This window comes from Monodelphis domestica, chromosome 4 (genome assembly GCF_027887165.1).
Source record: "Monodelphis domestica isolate mMonDom1 chromosome 4, mMonDom1.pri, whole genome shotgun sequence".
In the NCBI taxonomy this organism is placed as follows: domain Eukaryota; kingdom Metazoa; phylum Chordata; class Mammalia; order Didelphimorphia; family Didelphidae; genus Monodelphis; species Monodelphis domestica.
The window spans coordinates 93,991,663-93,998,071 of record NC_077230.1 but is presented as its reverse complement, the minus strand read 5'-3'; positions in this window follow the sequence as shown (position 1 = coordinate 93,998,071).

Here is a 6,409-nt window from a genome sequence, read left to right as displayed (position 1 = left end):
CACTTTATTATTCCTTTGAGCACAATAGTATTCCATCACCAACATTTACCACAATTTGTTCAGCCATTTCCCAATTGAAGGGCATCCCCTCATTTTCCAATTTTTTGCCACCACAAAGAGCGCAGCTATGAATGTTTTTGTACATGTCTTTTTCCTTATTATCTCTTTGGGGTATAGACCTAGTAGTGCTATGGCTGGATCAAAGGGCAGACAGTCTTTTATCACCCTTTGGGCATAGTTCCAAATTGCCCTCCAGAATGGTTGAATCAATTCACAACTCCACCAGCAATGCATTAATGTCCCAACTTTGCCACATCCCCTCCAACATTCATTACTTTCCTTTGCTGTCATGTTAGCCAATCTGCTAGGTGTGAGGTGATACCTCAGAGTTGTTTTGATTTGCATTTCTCTGATTATAAGAGATTTAGAGCACTTTTTCATGTGCTTATTAATAGTTTTGATTTCTTTAACTGAAAAAATGGAAGGTTTTGATTATATGAGTAAGAAGATTTATACAAACAAAACCAATGCAAATAAAACCAGAAGTAAAGAAGGTAATCTTGAAAGATCTTTGCAGCAAGTTTCTCTGATAAAGGTCTCATGTCTAAGATATATAAAGAATTAATTCAAATGGCTCAGAATAAGATCCATTCCAATTGATAGATGATCAAAAGATATTGACAGGTACTTAGGCAGTTTTCAAAGGGAATTATTCAAGTTATCAAAAGTCATATTTAAAAAATGCTCCATGTCACTAGTAATGAGAGAAATTGAAACTAAAACAATTCTGAAACTCCACTTCTCACCCAGAAGATGGGAAAAACTGAACAAGAAAGGAAAATGACAGATGTTGGAGGGACTGTGGGAAAACAGGTATATTGATGCACAGTTAGTTTTGCTGTGAATTGGTGAAGCCATTCTGGGAAGTAATTTGGAACTATGTCTGAAAAGTCATCAGAATATAGATACTTTTTGACACAGCAATGTCATAAGAAACAGAATGGAATAGATTGGGGGTAAATGACCTTAGAAATCTAGTGTTTGATAAACCCAAAAAACCCAGCTTTTGGGAAAAGAACTCACTACTTGACATAAACTGCTGGGAAAACTGAAAAAAAGTTTGGCAGAAATTACACAAAAAAACTCTATATCAAGATAAGGTCAAAATGAGTTAAATGATTTAAACATAAAAGCTGATACCATAAGTGAATTTAGGGGAATATAGAATCATTTACCTGGCAGATCTATAGAGAATGGACTTGTGACTAAACATGAGAGAGAACATTACAAGATGCAAAATGGATCATTTTAACTATATTAAATTTAAAAGGTTTTGTGCAAACAAAACTAATGTAACCAAGATCAGAAAGGAAACAACAAACTGGGGGGAAATTTTATAACAAATTTCTCTGGTAAAGATCTCATTCTCAAATATATAGAAAACTAAGTAAAATTTATAAGAATACAAGTCATTCCCCAGTTGACAAATGGTCAAAGGATATGAACAAATAGTTTTCAAACAAAGAAATCAAGGTGACCAATAATCATATGAAAATATTCTAAATCATTCTTAATTAAATAAACCCAAATTAAAACAACTCTGAGTACCACCTCACAACTATCAGATTGGCGAATAGGACAGTAAAGGAAAGTGATACATTTTGGAAGACATGTGGCAAAATTGGGACACTAATGTATTGTTGTGGAGTTGTGAACTGATCCAACCATTGTGGAGGATAATATGGGGCTCTACCCAAAAGTTTATAAGACTGTGCATGCCCTTTGATCCAGTAATATCTGGTCTGAATCCCAAATAGATATAAGGGAGGTGGGGGTGGGAAGGACCCCCTGCTACAAAAATATTTATAGCAGCTCTGTATGTGGTGGTAAATTATTGTAAATTATGGAGATGTCCATCAGTTGAGGAATGACTGAGCAAATTATGTCATGTGATGGTGATGGAACCTTATGCTATAAGAAATGATGAGCAGGATGATTTCAGAAAAAACTGCAAAGACTTACACAAACTGATGTAGAGTGAAATAAGCAGCATCAGAACATTGTACAGAGTTAATAGTAATATTTTGGGATGATCAACTGTGAAATATTTAGCTACTCTCAGCAATACAATGACCTGGGATGATTCTGAAGGACTTATGAAAAAGAATGTTATCCACCTCCAGGGAAAGAACTGTTGTAATTGGAATGCAGATCAAAGCATACTATTTTTCACTTTAGATTATTTGGGTTTTGATTTTATATAGTATTCTTTCCCAATAATGGACAATATGAAATTAGGTTTTGCATGAAAATACATTTATAACCCAGATCAAATTGCTTACCATCTCTGGAAAAGGGAAGAGAAAGGAGGGAAGGAAGCAATTTGGGTCCTAAAACTAGAAAACTTATGTGAAAAATTGTTATTACATTTAATTGGTAAAATAAAATATATTTTTATAAAAGAAGAAAAGGACACATACATAAAAATATTCATAGCAGTTCTTCTATGTGAATTTTAAAACTATTCCACCCTAATCAGACTGTACTTTAGAAGATCTGATTTAGCTATTTCCTGATCAGTAACAATGGAGAAACTTGGAATAACAGAATCAGCTCTTGGAAACTCTACATTTCTCCACACTTCTTAATTTAACAAGATTAGGAAGGTCTGCATCAAACTCAAGATTTAATCATCTGAGGAAATGGCCTTCAACAGACATGTGCAGAAAAACAGATAGACCCCTGGGCTGTCTTAAGTCAAGCTAAGTGATTATTGGTACAGATGAGATGCAGGAAAGTGACATAAAACCATCCATATAATACGTCACTTCCTGTCTCTTGTTTCCTTCCCTAGAGAGGCGACTCTGTCTGAGAGTGTTTTAGGTGGTTCTTGGAGTGTTGGTGGTGAGTTTTGCCCTTGAGCTGATTCAAGTTAGGACATCTTAGCTGAGCCCCTTTGGAGGTCAGGCTGATTCTTTCCTCCTTCACACTCAAAACCTTACTTTCTTTTTTTTTGGGGGGGGGGTATGCATTTTTAAAAATTTTATAGTATTTTATTTGATCATTTCCATGCATTATTCATTAAAGACAAAGATCATTTTCTTTTCCTCCCCCCACCCCCCGTAGCTGACGCGTGATTCCACTGGGTATCACATGTGTTCTTGATTCGAACCCATTGCCATGTTGTTAATATTTGCATTAGAGTGTTTGTTTAGAGTCTCTCCTCTGTCATGTCCCCTCAACCGCTGTAGTCAGGCAGTTGCTTTTCCTCGGTGTTTCTACTCCCACAGTTTGTCCTTTGCTTATGGATAGTGTTTTTTCTCCTAGATCCCTGCAGATTGTTCAGGGACATTACACCGCCACTAATGGAGAAGTTCATTATGTTCGATTATACCACAGTGTGTTTGTCTCTGTGTACAGTGTTCTCCTGGTTCTGCTCCTCTCGCTCTGCATCACTTCCTGGAGGTTGTTCCAGTCTCCATGGAATTCCTCCACTTTATTATTCCTTTTTGCACAATAGTATTCCATCACCAACATTTACCACAATTTGTTCAGCCATTCCCCAATTGATGGACATCCCCTCGTTTTCCAATTTTTGGCCACCACAAAGAGCGCAGCTATGAATGTTTTTGTACAAGTCTTTTTGTCCATTATCTCTTTGGGGTACAGACCCAGCAGTGCTATGGCTGGATCAAAGGGTAGACATTCTTTTATCGCCCTTTGTGCATAGTTCCAAATTGCCCTCCAGAATGGTTGGATCAGTTCACAACTCCACCAGCAATGAATTAATGTCCCTACTTTGCCACATCCCCTCCAGCATTCAATTACTTTCCATAGCTGTCATGTTAGCCAATCTGCTAGGTGTGAGGTGATACCTCAGAGTTGTCAAAACCTTACTTTCTAGATCTCCTAATCTTCCCACCTGGTACTAGCCCCTTCCTTCTTCCTTCTTCTTAATCTACTCCATTATATCAATTAAATCACCATAAAATTTCCAGCTAAGTTTGGGTGTTTCATTAGGATTTTATAAATAAAATCCTTAGTGACCAAATATAATTATTACATTCAGTCTCAACCATAATTTTAACCTTTACATCTGGCAATGGCAAAAAAAAAAGGAAGCTAAAGTGGTATTCACCAATTGGGGAATGATTAAACAAAGTATAATATATGAAAGAAATGGAATATGATTTGCCACAATTAATAATGAAAGGAGTGAATGGCAATGGTAAAAGGCATTCCTACCCTATCTTCCTCATCAACTCTATATTCCATTCTTCAAAGTATCTCTTTCAAAGTTTTTCATGCCTCTTCAAAGCTACTTTGTTAATTATTTCCTATTTATTTTTTATATAGCTTGCTTTGAATATATTTGTTTCTATGTTATCTCTTCCATTCACTTATAAGCTCCTTTTGCCTCTTTTTATATACCCAGTAATTAGCATAATGCCTGGCATACGGTTGAGTCATTTCCAGTAATGTCCAGTTTTTCATGACTCTGTGTGGCAAATATACTGGAATGATTTACCATTTCCTTCTCCAACTCATTTTCCAGATGAAGAAACCCATGCAAATAGGGTTAAGTGACTTTCCCAGGGTCACACAGCCAGTAATTGTCTCAGGTCATATTTGAACACAGGAAGATGAGTCTTCCTGACTCCAGGTTGGGCACTCTCAATAGCCCTATGAGACAGTTTTACAATTATTATCCTCATTTTACAAATTTAGAAACTCAGGCCTTGAGAGATGAAGTATTTGCCCAAGGCCATAATTGCAGAGCCAGGTCAAGAGTGTTAAGTATTCTGACTCCAAATCTAGCACTTTTAAAAATTATACTAGGCTTTTTATAGGCTAAAAGATTTGAGAGCTCCCAAAATGCCCTTTCATTTAGCCTGCTCCTTTTAAAAACTGAATTCTTCCTTTAAGTTACAGAAAAATTCTGCTTTAATACACATTTCTATTTGCTTCAGAAATTTTATATCTCTATTATCTTTCTTATAATTCATACAAATACATGGGCACAAGATACAGATATTTGTATATTTTTCTTTCTTCTGGGTTGGTTTCCATTGATAGTTTAGTATTTGATAGTGTTCTTACCTTTCTCATTCCCTGGGAAGTTTGGTGATGGATTATGTGTTCTCACATATCAAAAGCACCTAAGTAAACAGAATAAACTCTCTTCCAGTCGTCTTTGTCCTAAATCCATATTCAATAACCTTGAGTATATTCCTAGTCATGCTGATTAGAATTTCCAGTCCAGACAATTTACTGCTGATTTTTGCAACTGTGAAGAATGAAAAAGCAGAATTTAAGATGGAAAAGTGAGATGTGATATTCTGAAAATATAAATTGACTGTGACCTTTCAGTTCACTCCTGAAATACTTTCCCTAGAGAACATGCCCTTGAAGGACTATAGATTTTACCAAATTTTGTTGTAGTTGTTCAGTCATTTCAGTTATGTCTGTCTCTTCAGTGACACCATTTGGAGTTTTCTTGGTAAAGATATTAGAGTGGTTTGCCATTTCCTTCTTTGACTTATTTTACAGACAAGGAAAGTGAGGCAAATAGGGTTACATGACTTGCCCAGGATCACATAGCTAGTAAGTGTCTGAGGCCAGACACACACACACACACACACACACACACACACACACACACACACACACACTCGCTAAGGGGTAAGAATTAAGGTACTATGAAAAGAGCTTGAACTCTAGTTAGTGATAAGAGTTTGAATCTCACCACTAATATATATCATCTATATGCCCTTGGTCAAGCTGCAACATCTCCTTTAGACGAGATAACCTCTAAGGTTTCTTCTAGGTCTAAATCTTTGATGCTATGGTGCTTTCTACTTTAGGAATCTAAAGAGCTCCTCTTTTTAAGACCAGTTTTCTTCTGGTATTGCATGCTGAAACAATTTGATCTTGGAAAGACAGGAACTATTAATAGTCTAAGAGCACTGAAAAGATGTACAGCAGGCAACAATGTCAACTGCAGCGTGTTACCAATGATGACACAAAGACAGAGGCCATGTATCTCCCCCAATTCTTATCATTGTACTCTACACACATTATGTGCCTCATAAATATTTGTGAAATGAATTATTGAGAAGTGATAGAAAAAAATCATTGAGGAAATTTGTGTACTAAATGAAGGTGAACAAGTACTATAGCACAACTAAGTAAGGCAGTGGATAAAATCAGGGCCTGGCATCAGGAAGACTCATCTTTCTGAGTTCAAATCTGGTTTCAGACACTTGTTAACTTGTTAATCATGTCCCCCAGAGGGGCAAGTCACTTCACCCTGTTCACCTCAGTTTCTTCATCTGTAAAAAGAGCTGGAGAAGGAAATGGTAAACTAATCCTGTGTCTTTGCCAAGAAAAACACAAGTGGAGTCACAGA